The sequence below is a fragment of the Bos mutus genome, chromosome 22, assembly GCF_027580195.1.
Source record: "Bos mutus isolate GX-2022 chromosome 22, NWIPB_WYAK_1.1, whole genome shotgun sequence".
Classification (NCBI taxonomy): Eukaryota; Metazoa; Chordata; class Mammalia; order Artiodactyla; family Bovidae; genus Bos; species Bos mutus.
Window position 1 is genome coordinate 37,980,086 of NC_091638.1, and position 15,542 is coordinate 37,995,627.

Below are 15,542 nucleotides of genomic sequence, written 5' to 3' on the forward strand. Positions count from 1 at the left end.
ATCCACCATTTCTTAAAAATAAGATCTAGATTTGAAAAAGAGGTTATTTATGTCATAGAGCTGTGTATGTTCTTCAGCCCTGGCGTTCCTTAGCAGATGGGGAAATCTATAGCTGATCGCCTGCATGAGTTCACTCAGGCTGCCATGATAAAGCACCACACACCGAGTGGCTTCCACAGCGGACATTTATCTTCTCTCAGTTCTGGAGGTTAGAGGTCCAGGATGAAGGTGTTGGCAGGTTTAGTGTCTTTCAAGGTCTCTCTCCTTGGCTTGCAGATGGTGCTTTCTTCCTGTGTCCTCATTTTATTCTTCCTAATCTGTGTTGTCTCTCTCCTAATCTCCTGTTCTTATAACAATACTAATCATATTGGATTAAGCCTCATCCATGTCACCTCATTTTTCTTGAATCACCTCTTAAACGTCCTGCCTCCACATTGTGATGTCCTGGAGGTTAGGGCTTGAACGTGTGAAATTCAGGAGAATCCAATTTGGCCCATAACACCTCCTATCCAAGTAAGAGACTTCACATCAGTACAAAGACCTGAGTTCAGGGAGAGTGTGGTGGGCAGACTGAGTGGGATTTGGGCCTGGGAGAAGAGAAGAAGAGCAAGGAGTTTGGGGATCCTAGGTTGCTAGCCTTCTATACGCTAGAGAGATGAGGTAATTTAATCATCTGCTCGAAGTTCTCAATATATGTCAAAACTAATTTCATCAAGTTGACTTTATTGCTAACCTTTTGTGCTTTTTAAAAGGAAACCATTGTGTATGAGACTGTATTTGATGGAGAAGCTGTTGATCCATTTTGATCCAGGTATGGTGCTTGAGTTATCTTTTGAGTGTAGCTCATTTTGTCTATTTGGATGCAAAACTGTGTGAACGGATTATTCATTAGGCTTTGCATAATGGGACTCTGTCCTAAAGCAAATCATTCAAGGGCCAGGCAGGTAAAATAAATGACTTAAAGGGGCCTCCTAAGACAGTACGTTCAATCATCAATAGCAACTGATACTTGGGGGACATGGTTATTACTCGACTCCATCAAAGTAGTGTGTCTATTTTATGCACATTGAAGCAGAGGCTCAGAGAGGTTAGGGAATATGTGAAGGTTCACAAAGCTTTCTTTCCTTTCGGAGAAAGGAAGGAGAAAAGTTGGTGGAGCTTCTGGAACAGAGACTGAATCTTAACTGTGGTAAAACAGAGGCAGATGGATGGAGACAGGTGGGTACTTGGCTACAAGAACCGTGGAAAGACTGTCACGTGCCCACAGTGGGTGGAGGGTTGTGCAAGAATGGCGGAGTGGTCTGCAGCAGACCTCTGGGTTCTTCTTCTGTTCTTTATTATTATCACTAAAAATAATAAAAAATTACTATATGCCATTTCTTCTTTCCATCTAAAATTTTTAAAAATGGTATTAATACTATTTAACAAACACCTATTTTAGCACTTTCAGTGTATCAGGCTTGTTCTTAAGAACTTGGTAATTATTAAGCTACCTATTTTTTATTCCGTTAAATATACATACAAATTTCCATTTTAAGTGTACATTTCTGTGGTATTAAATACATTCACACTGTTGTGCAATCAGCACCACTGTCCATATCCAGAATTTTTTTTCATCTTTCCCAACTGAAATTCATGAAACACTAGCTATTTTTTTATATGTCTCTGAGTATAGTTCTATGACATTTAATCACCAATATAGATTTAACTAACTATGACCATAGTCAAGATAAAGAATTGTTCCTTCACCATAAAGTGCTCTCTTGCACAAAAGAGGCAATGTTTAATGCATATGGAATCACATGCTGCTTCACGTTTTCCTTCCAATTCTCCTTTTGGTAGCAAAGCAAAACTTGAGAAGATGAGCAACTCATCACTAGGTTGGCTATAGAGCAAAAGCTCAGTAGACTTTGTGGGAAGAATAAATGCTTTGCGAGTTCATTATGATTCACTTTATCTGTTTGCAGTCCTTCTCCCCACAGTTTCTGGGAATGTGTATGAGAATAACAGCAGAATAGGTATGAGAAAGTGGAAGAAGCACCCCCAGGCACCAGGAGGGGGCCTTGGCAAACACATACTGCCTCCCAGAGGCCCATCCTTCTGAGGAGTCTTCATTCTTAAATATTCCTATGCAAGGGCAGCATTCTCCTGTGTCTCTGAATGATTGCTTTTTTGGTGTCTGTGTTTATAACCCTCTGTACTTGTCCAGTTCAGTGCTGACTGAGGGCAGCAGCAGAGGGCAGGTGGGGTGGTGTTAACCTTGAGTCTCTGAGTATGTTTTGCTGAAATTAGAGACTAAACTGATACATGTTCATTGTCTGACTTCGCCCAGTGGAAGATATGCTTGTTATGACTAGAGACTTTGTTTTGCTCACTGCTTAGCTCCAGCATATGCTTGGCACACAGTGGGGCCTCTACAAATACATGGTGAACAGATACATTTGAATATATAAATTCAAATCTCTTGTGTTTAATTCACATTACTTGTTTCTCCTATGACTATGGAAAAGAAATGGGAATTATCTTTAGAAAAGAACTTTCTTGGTTTCTGAAGTCATAAAAAATGCAGGATTTTCTCAGCATTTCTAAAAAGCACAATTGATCTTGCTTTTAATTTTCTTTTTATAGCACTCTGGAGAAGGACCATCCGAAAACTTTACTTATTAATAACTTGCCAAAGAACTGTTGGCATCCAGGCATTTGAGAGCTATGCACTTAGACAGGTAGTTCTTAAATACTAGGAACTCTCTGATGATCCTCCAAAGTTGTAGAAGACACAGTGACAGAAGAAAAGATTGTTGATGGTAGAGGGTAAATCCACACTTAACCCAAAATAGAGTTCAAGTTGGGATAACTGTTTTAAAACAAATCTCACTGCACACCAAGAGCAAAAGAAAGAGAAAGTGTTAGTCACTCAGTCATGTCCAGTTCTTTGAGACCCCATGGACTGTAGCTTGCCAGGCTCCTGTGTCCATGGAATTCTCCAGGCAAGAATACTGGATTGGGTAGCCAGTCCCTTCTCTGGGGATGTTCCTCACCTAGGGATCAAACCTGGATCTCCTGCATTGTAGATGGATTCTTTACCATCTGAGCCACCAGGGAAGCCCCCATGAGCAAAGAATTAATACATATTTGAGTCAGAGGATAATGGATGCTTGAATGATCAGAAATATCAGCCTTCATATGTATTTATGCCCCTTTGCACGTGTGCACACATAAGATTTCTTTTCAGTACAAGAATACCTCACTTCCCAACAAGAGAGAGTCCCTGAAGATAAACAGGCTCATAAATTACTTACGTAGCTCAAATGGGTTGATCCTCAGGAGGTGCTGGTGTGGAAGACTCCAGTGGATATGAAGTCTGGAGCTTGGACAAGTCACATCTCCTCTTACAAATTTGCTTTTCTTCTTTTAGAAAATGTAAACTGTCATTCCTGGCCCATTTCAATCTCATAGTTCTGTTGTGAGAAACAACATAAAACAGTTGTGATTCTACATTTGGCAGCTCTTTTTGAACTGTAAGCACTATTTAAGTATAAAATAGCAATCGTTTCATTAAGTCAAAATTGGCTGCTCTGAGAGGAGTGACTTGGAATACAGAGATGGTCATTGCATGTTTCTAAGCCAGTCTATGTTGGAATTGGTTGATAATTAGCTCCACAACTTGTGTGAAAGGAATATATTGCCTTGTTCCAGATGGCATGATAATTCTTCACCAGGGGAGAGACCAAAGATTGCCTGGGAAAATGCCGTCCCCTCTCCAGCAAGGCTCTCACTGGATCAATTATGCTCAGATGGAAGTAGATATGTGAGTCTCTATCTGCCATCACCTGCATTTTTGAAGAGAAAAAGAAGACGCATTTATAAACTTCCTTTTCAAAGTCTGGAATGGATCAATTAGTACTTAATCTGTCTCTGCCCAAACCGAGAAATATTGGAACATGGCAAGATGAGTCTTTACTTTCTTCTGTTGAGCTGTTTTGGGTTTCAGTTTCAGACTGGTAGCTGTTGTTTGGTCACTAAGTTGTGTCTGACTCTTCGACAATCCCATGGACTGTAGCCTGCCAGGCTCCTTTGTCCATAGGATTTTCCAGGCAAGAATACTGGAGTGGGTTGCCATTTCCTTCTCCTGGGGATCTTCCCGACCCAGGGATCGAACCCAGGTCTCCTGCACTGTAGGCAAACTGTTTACCACTCAGACATGGCCAAGAAAGAATGTCCGAGGTGGTGACCATAAGATGAGGGTTGTTTGGGAGGAAGCTAAAAAGGGCTGCTTTCAGGGGAAACGACTCTGGAACCAGAGGGTTCCAGATCTCTATTGGGTCAAGATCAACTTGCTTCCAAACTTGGAGATGTTCTTTTCTCCTGAGGTTTAATAATGATTGTATTAGTTTGCTGAAGGCTTCCATAGCAAATTGCCAATAAATGGTGGCTTAAAACAACAGAACTTGATTCTCTCACAGTTCTGGAAGCTACAATTTTAAAACTGAAGTGCTGGCAGTGCCCTCTTCCCTCTGGAGGCTCCAGAGGAACATTATTTTCTTGCCTCTTCCAGCTTCTGAGGGCTGCCCTGGCCTTCCTAGCTTTGTGGCTGCAGCTCTCTCCTCTCTGAGCCTGCCTTCATATTGCTTTCTCTTCTAGTTATCTATCAAATTTCCTTCTGCCTCACTTTTTTTAATTGGAGGATAATCGCTTTACGCTGTTGTGTTGTTTCTGCTGTACAGCAATGTGAACCCAGCTCTACGCATACATATATCCCCTCCCTTGTGAGCCTGCCTCCCATACCGCCCACATCCAACCCTTCTGAGTCATCACAGAGCACCGAGCTGAACTACTATATAGCAGCTTCCTACCAGCTACCTATTTTATATATGGTAGTAACATATGTTAGTGCTACTCTGTCCAGACTCACTGTTCTGAGCACATTTGTTATTGGATATAGGGCCTGGCCAGATAATCCAGGCTGATCTCCTGTCTCTAGATCCTTAACTTACTCACATCTGGAAAGACTTTTTTCAAATAAGGTCATCTTCAAAGGTTCTGAAAATTAGAACATGGACAAATGTCTTTGAGGGTTATCATTCTACAAAAGACAATAATTTTAAAAGTCTTTAATACAGTGTATATAAATTGATACACTCTTTCTGGTGAACAGTATGACTATTATACTTTAAAAAATATTTGAGTACCTACTGTCTGCCAGGATTGTTTCAAAGCCTTTAATCAATAAAAATGCAGATGCCTTTGACCTGGTAGTTTTTACTGATTGGAATTTTCTTATAGATACACTTAAAAAAGATCTACAAAACATTTTTTTGAGATGGCAACTGGTGGTAGCATTGTGTGTAAGAGAAATGCAAATAATATCAAAGTGTCCATTCAAAAGGCATTGGTTGGGAAAACCATGTTGTATTCAAATTCATATTACAGAATGTATGTTGTGGCTGTTAAAAAGAAATAGGCCTATACTGATATGGAAGATACATAAAGTGATAAAGTTGGGCAAATTACAGAATTCTTATTAACATACATATATAGAAATTAAGCACCTGTATAGATACATATGTTGGTGGGCTGTTACTTCCTACTCCAGGGGATCTTCCTGCTCCAGGAATCAAACCTGTGCCTCTTGCGTCTCCTGCACTGGCAGGAGATTCTTTACCACTAGCACCACTTGGGATGCCCCAAAACTTTAGGGGGCAGTGACAAATCACAGGGAACTCCAGTGTTTGTTTGTTTTAGAGAAAGTCTGGGGGAAGGAAATGCAGAGGATGAAGGAAATCTCTTAGTTTTATAGTTTTATGAACCACTGAATTTTCTAACCTTCTACATGTTATTTTTATTTTTTTAATAATGTAAGTAGGTATTATCTGGTGGTGAGAACTTAGGACGTTCATTTCATTTTTTAATACTTTATTCTGGAGTTTTATAAGAAGTCTGAGGCTTTTCTTTCCAATCAACTTGAAACTAGGCTTCCAATCAACTTGAAACTTTCTCATTGCCTGGGATATTTTCTTCCTTGATTTGTATAATTATTGTTGCTCTTCTGTCTGCCTTTTTCTACTTGTGAAATTGATTATTCTTCTGTGAGGTCTCCAGGATTTAGCAGCTAATCCCTTCTTTTCCGCTCATGATTTCTAACACATTGAATTATTGCTCTGCTGTTTCAGAGATTTTTTTTCACTTGATCTTCTGGGTCACTTGGGTCTCACCAGTGACCACTCAGTTTCAGCTAATCTACTGAACTGTAAAAGTTTCAAAATCATATTTTTAGTTCCAGAAAGGGGTTTGTGTGTGTGTGTGTGTGTGTGTGTGTGTAGGGCAGGTGTGCACACATGCGCATTATTCATGGAACCCAAGTCACCTTATTATCTGCTTATGCTGCAATTGTCTATTTCAGAGAGGTATGCTCTGAATATATCTTCTTCCTTAAGGTTCCTGGTTTCCTGGGGCTCTTGGGTCCCTTGGGCTTGTCATTTTTCTCTATTTGCTTTGGGGCTGAGTTCAAGTTGCTATGGAATTTTCTGAGACCGTGGTGGAGCCACTGCTCTCTCTCCCGGCTAGGCTGATGGTACAGCTGAAGCAGATGTTCACACCTTTCATGACAACAGGGCTTCCTTTGTTCAGAGACAGAGGACCTTCCTTAAGACCATGTCAATGCTTCCATAGGTCTTTGGGGGTCAGGGAGACATGCCATGTTAATTGATTGACATGCCATCAATTAATTATTGATTAATGTCTCATTCTCTCTTGTGGTGGGGGGTGGGGGGTGTCCAATGAGCTTTAGCTCCAAAAGTGAAATCTTCCCTTTCAGAACCTCTGTGTGTCCTGTGGCTCTCTTCTGGTTTGAAGGGGAGAACATCTTGGCTGACTTTCAGTTACTTCCTCCACGCCTTACCCACGCACCACCTGTAGCTGCCCCACCCGGCCCAAGCCCAGCCTCAAGCAAGACCCCCAGCACTTCTACAGAGACATGAGCCTATGTTAAAGGAGCAGAACTGCCCAGTTAAGGCCAGCCTAGATTGCCTAACCTTTAATCCATCCTCAGACATGAGAACTGCAACAGTGAATGAGAGTTGATCAAAGCCATTGGATTGTTATACAGCTACAGCTTACTGATTCCAGAAAGAGGTGGGATGCTTTCACATTTTTATTTTTTAAAAAAGTCATCAAATGTGTGTTGTTTTAAAAAAAAGAAAACAAAGAAAATATTTAACAGGAAAAGAGAGATCTGATATAAATGCATTAAGGTGAAGTTGTAGAACCTTAGAGTTAAAAATACGGGACTTAAAAAAAATACTGAACTTATGTTGTTTGACTACAGGGGGCTATGACCAAAGTTCTGTTTCATAGCCCCTGACCCAAGAGAAGGTTTCCCTGGGGGCTCAGATGGTAAAGAATCTGCCCGCAATGTAGAAGACCCAGGTTCAATCCCTGGGTTGGGAAGATCCCCTGGAGAAGGGAATGGCTAAAGGGGCCGACAAACCCTTTATTAAATAAATCACCCTTGAAATAGTCTCAGTGAAATCCTTATTTGAGAGACTAATTAAGAATTTCCCCCACTGTATTTCCATTGTTGGTCCTGGGTCTGTTTAGCTATCTTCCTGACAGGGAACTCACTACCGAACAGCTCTTTCTTTTGTGGCACAACAATAATTATTAGACTTACTGTGTTGAAGCAACGGGCAATGGCACCCCACTCCAGTACTCTTGCCTGGAAAATCCCATGGACCGAGGAGCCTGGTGGGCTGCAGTCCATGGGGTCGCTAAGAGTCAGACACGACTGAGCGACTTCACTTTCACTTTTCACTTTCATGCATTGGAGAAGGAAATGGCAACCCACTCCAGTGTTCTCTCCCCCAAGGGTGGGGGAGCCTGGTGGGCTGCCGTCTATGGGGTCGTACAGAATCGGATACGACTGAAGCGACTTAGCAGCAGCAGCAGCAGTGTTGAAGCAAAGAAGAAATCTAGCTGACAGTGTGAAATTTAAATAATTAAAAAACAGTTTTTCCCTCGTTAAGGAGCCCCCTCAGATAAATGGGCATATTTTCACCAGCTGATAAAGGAGCTGCTATGGATCAGAACAGCTGCATAATAGCTTCCATTTAGCATTGTTACCTTAAATTCCATCCAGCTCCAAAATTACATGCTTCATCTATAATACATGATTTACTTTCAGTTGGAAAAAGCAAAATGATCCCTTTGGATTAAAATTACCTACAAATGTAATTAACAGCATCTCATTTTGTTAGCTCATCATCTTGACTCTCTATAGATGTCTTTAAATAGGAAAAATTGACATTTTTATTGTGTTCTTGATGTATTGCAAACATTGCTTACTAGTACACACAGTTATGGGGCCAGTCCAGACACTCTGTTGGATTGAAAACAAATTTAATTTGTGATTACTGTAGTGAGAAATAGCATTAGATTTAAACAGTTCCTATTTCATGTTGCATAGTATTTTAATATTCACCAACCTGCCTGAATGTAAGTAAGGCTCAAAGGCAGAGACTATCAGCTGAGTTCTCTCTCTCACTCATCCTTTTGGAAGAAGTCAATATGGAAGTCTCTATTCAATTTATATCAAATGATCAGTAAAATGATGCTAGTGATAAAGAAGCCATCTGCCAGTACAGAAGATAAAAGAGACATGGGTTTGATCCCTGGGTCGGGAAGATCCCCTGGAGGGCATGGCAACCCACTCCAGTGTTCTTACCTGGAAAATTCCATGGGCAGGGATGCCTGGTAGGCTACAGTCCATGGGGGTGCAAAGAATTGGACATGACTAAGTGACTGACCACACACACACACAAACTAATGTACAGTGTTTGGGAAAAGACCTCAATTGTATTGTATGTTTATTATAATAACTATTACTAACCAGTAGTACTGTGATTTTTCTTAGCTTTGTGAACTTTCTAGATCATCACACAATATACTGGATCCTTAAACTCTTCCCTAGCAGCAATGCATTCTCTTCTTTCCAGACAGAACTGGGCTGTTTTAATCTAGTCCAAGAAATAACTTCACTATGACAATAAACCTTTTTAGCTGACTTCAGAGGTCAAAAGCTTGTGGAGACTTGGTGAAGAGGGCCAGGAAAAATCCCAAAGGCCCTGTTATAGTAGTGCTGGGCTCTCCTAGCTCAGGCTGTAGAGACTAAAGAAACCCATGGGCTGATGGCACAAACAATTAATTGGATAAAAGCCAAAGTCAGCAGGCAAGAAGTGTAAGCCGGACAACTTAGGGGTTAAAATCATCCACTATTTATGGCTAGCTCTTCTCTGTTGTGTTCTAGCATTAAGCAATATGCTTGGCACAGTGGGTATTTAATAAGTGCATGTGGAATAAACAGAGGGAGGTGAGATTTCTTATCAGAAACCAAAATAATTTTTCAATCTGGGCCAATTGATAGTTAACTACACAGCAGGCAGGTTCCATTTTTGGGGTTTTCTTCCACATCCAGTGTATTTTGGGGTATCACCATGATTTGCAATTATAGGCCTTACCCATCGCCCCTATTACTAATATGTCTCACGTATTGGGCAGATATGCTGCTGTTCTGCACATGGACCATGGCAGACATCACTAATGGATTGCAGCACTGCATTTTTGTTGAGCATGGATGCACTCCATGGCAGACATGGAGATGCGCTATCCAGATTCTCTTTCTGGATGGATCTCCCATCCACCTGCAGGGAGTCTGGTCAGCAGACACTCCAGCTGTTAGCATCTTTGAGGTTAGCTTCAGCTGCAGAGTATCCCCTGCTTGGAAGTCTAGTTCTTCCCAGAACAGCTTTCACCTAGCGACTGAGCCATGTAAGTGGCTGGGGAGGGAAGGCAGTATGGTCATCAAGGCCCAGCCATCCCAGTGCTCTGTTGGTCAACTCTGATGGAAAATGCCAGCTCCAGAGCACTGTTCATCTCCAACTGGAAGTTGGCTGAGGCTTTCTCAGGCTTGCTTTGTGCTTTATTTTCTCCCTCTGCCTAATCCTGCTTCTTTCCCTTCTCCTCATAAATGTCAACCCCTAATAAACATCTCATACTCCAGACTCTCAAGGTTTCAGGGTCTGTTTCCAGAAACCCCAACTTGGCAGTCGCCATCACTAGATTAGAGCTGGTATGTGGAAGTAAGTCCATTTTCTGTGCCTGTCCTTTCTAAGGCCAGTGTTCACTGGTGATACAATCAAGATACTCAGAACATTCCAATAATTCCTTAAAAACAGACAAGTTCAAATCCTTCTTTGGCCTGCAGGACATGGAGGATACAGCTAGTTATTGCTGATCTGATTCATTTCAGCAAAAACTCATGCCTTCCTTCAAAGCATTCAAATAACATCCTTCATTTTCTGAGACAGGGTTTCTCAATTGTGGCACTATTAACGTTAGGGGCTGGGTAATTCTTTGTTGTAGGGGCCTTTCCCGTGCTTGTAAGATGTTTAACAGCATCCTTAGCTTCACTCACTAAATGCCACCAATAGCCACCTCCCATCAGTTGTGACAGATGAAGGTGTCATCAGACATTTCCAAATGGCTCCCAGGGAACACAGTCTACCTGGTTGAGAACTCGTTTCAGAGTTCTGCCTTAGGAAGCAGCCTCCAAATAAGGGACATGAAACCCTTGTTGTTGTTCAGTCACTCAGTCGTGTCCAACTCTTTGTGACGCCATGGACTGCAGCACGCCGGGCTTCCCTGTCCTCCACTATCTTCCGGAGTTTGCTCAAGTTCATGTCCATCGAGCCGGTGATGCTCTCTAATCATCTCATCTTTTGCTGCACGTTTCAAATGACTCCTTCTCTGTGGGCCTTGATCGCCAACCTGAGTTCTTTTCTCAGGAAAGAGAGGGCAACGGCTCTTTGATTAAGTCATCACCAAGCCAGAAGAAAGATGGGTGACTTCCCTGTTTCCTAGTTAACAGGTTGAATTTCAGACAAGCCTGCTGTGCCAAATCTCAGACCCGGCCTCTGACTCCCTCACTCTGTTCCTTGAATAGCCTCTCACTCCAGGTAGCCTGTAGGTGGGTATCAGTTTGTTTACACACTGAGGGAGGCTGCATTCCTAAGGCCCTTTGATATCGTTGGTTTTCTGTCTCTAGGATTAATTTGAGCATGAGAAGGGCAAAATCATTTACTTAAAAACTAAAAATACAGTTTTCATGGGAACCTCCAAAAGTTATTATCACCTAAATATTGTTGAAACATTTAAAATCATAGGTTAATGTATGTATATGTGCATAAACTTATTTAAGTTTTCATTTTTTTCACTCTTACCCAAATACTAAACATCCATTGAAGGAAATTAAAAATTATAGATCAACCAAGAGTAAAGAAACATCACTTGTAATTTTACTACTAGTGATAACTGTAATTAAGATTTTGAAAAGTAATCTTCCAGATCTCTTTCTTATAAATGGATAAAACATGAATTTCATAATGAAAATAGGATATTGTGATATCATGTAACTCTCTTTGTTCTGCTTATAAATAAAGGCTGAGCCAATATTTTCTGCATCTCCACTCTTTCTTTTTTCTTTTTTGGTGATTACTGTCCTTTCATTTACAATGAAAATTTCCGAGGGAGGGAGATTTTTCTTAGGAGGACGCTAATTCTGATTTTTGGAGGGATAAATAAGGGTTAGGATTATGAGCTATTCTGACTGCATTCTCTCTCATCTCACTCCTGCCCACGGGTTCCCCACCTCTGCCTCCCCTGCCCTTCCAGTTGAACCTAGGGATGGAGTGCTAACTCTGACTCACTTCGCAGCTTTGCCTGAAGAAATTGAAGGCTGAATCTTGAAGGAAATCTCCACTGATAATATAAGAGCTGTTCAGAGGACTTCAAAATACCATCTCCAGCAGTCAGTGCCTCGCACGTTAATGCCGCTTACATAATACCTATCCATCTACAGGATTTACAAGGGAATAGAAAGAAAACTTCTCTCACAAAACCAAACTTCCTGTCTTTTAAGGTCAAGTTTTAGAGAAAAGTGTGCTGGGCTCACCTTGTGCAGCATATACGTACCCAGTGGGGAAGATTGGCCTGAGTGATGCCTACAGTTTCCAGGAGGTGCTGGGGCTGTACAGCTCCAGATGAGGGCTGGCACTGGTTTCCTATTAATTAGTGCTATGACCTTGGAGTCAATCCCTTCCTCTCTCTGGGCTTCCCTTTCTTCTCTACAATTATTCCTTAAATTTTTTTTAAAATATCAAATACTTGGCTTCCTTTGAGTCGAGCATAGTCTGGTGCTGTGGATACAGCAGGAAGGCGGCTGTGGTTCTGAGCCCTCAGGGAGTTTACTGCTTGCAGCTGAGCTGTCTATGACGACGACCACGAGACACACATTGCTACTGAAGTTGAGATGTGGCGGGTTCAAGCTGGGTTGTGCTGTAGCTGTGAAAAAACAAGATTGAAGACTTATCACGAAAAAAATCTAAAGTGTATCTTCAATAATTTTTTTTTTATGTTGATAACATGTTGAAATGATAACATTTTGGATGTAGGGTTAAATAAAATATATTCATACAATTAATTTTATCTGCTTTTCACTTTTTAAAAATATGCTGTAAGAACTTCTAAAATGATATCTATGACTCCCATCATCGTGGAGATTTCCTTCAGATTTCAGCATGTTACTGCACCCCCAAATTTTCATGTTCTCTGTTAAGTAACAGGCTTCATCTTCCCATAAGTATTCACTGAATGCTGTTAGTTACTGGTGGGCCAAGACTCAGAACATAGGTTGGTCTACCTCTAGAGGCCCCTGCTCTTCATATGTGTGTGATCAGTTGCTTTAGTCACATCCAGCTCTTTGTGACCTTATGGACTGGACTGTAGCCCACCAAGCTCCTTTGTCCATGGGATTCTCCAGGCAAGAATACTGGCGTGGATTGCTGTTTCCTCCTCTAGCGGATCTTCCCGACCCAGGGGTTGAACTGGCATCTCTTACGTGTCCAGCGTTGGCAGGCAGGTTTGTACCCTAGTGTCACCCGGGAAGTCCATACACATATTGAGAAACGGCAGGCTAATAACAAGTTGTTTTTTTTTTTTTTCATTTTAAGAGGCATTTTAAAACTGACATTCATCAAATGTTTACCACATGCCTGTCAGTGGTGTCCACTGAGCATGAGCAAAGAAGCTATAACCAGACTTACTGGGTTGAAAGCCAAGCTCTGCCACGTGACCTGTGTCTGTCTTCCCACCTGTGAAATAGGAATGACAACAATAGTTCCTTCCTCAGGGTTGTGGTGAGGATTAAGAGACCCTATTCTTGCAACGGTGGTTGTTAAATAAAAAACGTCTTACTTAATTCTCACCGTGACTCTATCCTGTCCATTTTCTCCGTGAGTTAAGCTTGTTGCCTAGGGTGGAGCGTGGCAGCATGGTAACTAAGTGTCAGGGCCAGAATTCAAATCATGGTCTGAATGACTCCAGTGCCCGAGGTGCTTCTTGGGTTGAATCCGTGTTTCCTGTCTTCTCCGTGGCTGACTTCCACTGTCCTTCACCAGAACGTTTACAAATAAGTGCAAAGTGCCCCTTCCTATCCCCCCTCCATTTGCCCATGTTCAGCCCTTTCTCCTCCCCACAAAAACGGTGGGTGATGCTTTTGCAAATAGTAATATCCCAGCCAAAGTCACCCAGACTTTAAATTCTATGTTCCTTCTTTCCTCATCTTTTTCCTGAATCGGCCACCTGAATATAACTATTATGTGGAAAAGACTTGTGTGAAGCACACTACAGACAATTTGAGTGATGGAAAGACCTGGAATCTGAGTGGCGGTGGCTCAGCTCAAGTCATTGCTAAGCTATAGCAGAGACCAGAAAAAAAGATAATTAAGACTATTTAAAAAAAATGAAGATCTCATTCTAAAGCTTGTTATAACTTTAATCTTCTCCCCAGAAAATGAGGCAGCTTGTATGGAGAACGGCAAGAATAGACTTTAGTTCATTTGCACAATTTAATTGTCTACTGCAGAGCTTTGCACACGTTTCTTGTAAAGCAGGGATCCCCAACCTCTGGGATCTAATGTCTGATGATCTGAGGTGTAGGTGATTTAATAGTAATAGAAATAAGTGTGCACAATAAATGTTTTGTGCTTAAATAATCCTGAAACCACCACCACCACCACCACCCCCCCCCCCACCACCCTGGTCTGTGGAAAAACCGTCTTCCACAAAACTGTTCCCTGGTGCCTAAAAGGTTGGGAATCAGTACCATAGGGGCCAGAGAGGGAGGTATCTAAGCTTTGCAGGCCATTGCAGTCTTTGGCACAACTCTTCAACTCTGCCACTGTAGTTCAAAAGCAGTTACAGAAGATACATAAACAGGTGGGTATGGCTATACTTTAAAATTCAGAATGCTGAATTTGAATTTCATATAATTTTCACTTCTTTTAATTTTTTTCAGTCACTTAAAATGTGAAAACATACGTAGCTCATGGACTAGATTTGGCAAACTGGCCACAGTTTGGCAGCCCCTAGTTTACTCTGTTGAAGGCAATGGCACCCGACTCCAGTACTCTTGCCTGGAAAATCCCATGGACAGAGGAGCCTGGTGGGCTGCAGTCCACGGGGTCTCGATGAGTCGGACACGACTGAGAGACGTCACTTTCACTTTTCACTTTCCTGCATTGGAGAAGGAAATGGCAACCCACTCCAGTGTTCTTGCCTGGAGAATCCCAGGGACAGCGGAGCCTGGTGGGCTGCCGTCTATGGGGTTGCACAGAGTCGGACATGACTGAAACGACTTAGCCCCAGCAGCAGCAGCAGTTTACTCTGTACCAGGAGCAGTGTGCACGAGTAGACCTGCTTTTACTCTGTCAGAGTTTACATGAAATTTCTGAGTTCTCTCAATGTGGGTTCCTTGGAACACACTTTCATATTTTACGAAAAATATTATTCTATGCTCAAGAATGTTCGGGACAGATTGAATTCGAGCAGAGTTTCTTTACTATAGGACTTCTCAAGAGACTTTAATTTGCTCATGTACACTGTAAATTTCCAAGAGGGGGTATAGGGCAAGGGAAACTTGCCAAGCTGGACTTACTTGACTGCAGAATCTTTTTACAAAATGGAACACTGTTCACAAGTGGTGTTTCATGGAACACACTGTGAGAAGATTCTTCTCTTTCTGTATAAGAAAATGAAGTCATTCGCCAAGGTCTCCCAGGTGCTGGACTGAAAGATTTGTCTGAAGCCGAGGTCTTCCTCCTTCTAGGGTCATCCTCTCTCTCCCAGAGCCCAGGCAGTGTTTTAGAAGTACAATCACTCTTTTGATACAAAGACGGAAATAATCCAGAGAAAGGTCCATTTAGTTATTTCCTAAAGCACATGATGCTACTTGTCATTTGGTTATGTAAACCCTGGGTTGATTGTTGTGTCTGTGACTCTCAGTCCTCTTAAACTCAACCCACCATCAGCTGCTGGATTCATTTCCAATTTCACTCTTCTTACTTGTATAATTGCTGCTTTAATAATTAACTGCAAAGCCCATCTGACCCTAAGCTCCTTGGGGCCGGTGCTCCCGGTGCCCCAAATGAGAT

At 41.8% G+C, this 15,542-nt stretch overlaps 1 protein-coding gene across 1 annotated transcript in view; it reads right to left on the reverse strand.

Moving 5' to 3' along the window:
- The window catches only part of C22H3orf49 (chromosome 22 C3orf49 homolog), a 97,650-nt gene extending 82,390 nt beyond the window's left edge, over positions 1 to 15,260 (reverse strand). The window contains 3 exon segments of the mRNA XM_070359806.1: positions 3,300 to 3,830; positions 10,559 to 12,393; positions 15,047 to 15,260. The gene's annotated coding sequence lies outside the window, so the exon portion shown is untranslated.
- Between the last annotated feature and the right edge of the window lie 282 nt (positions 15,261 to 15,542).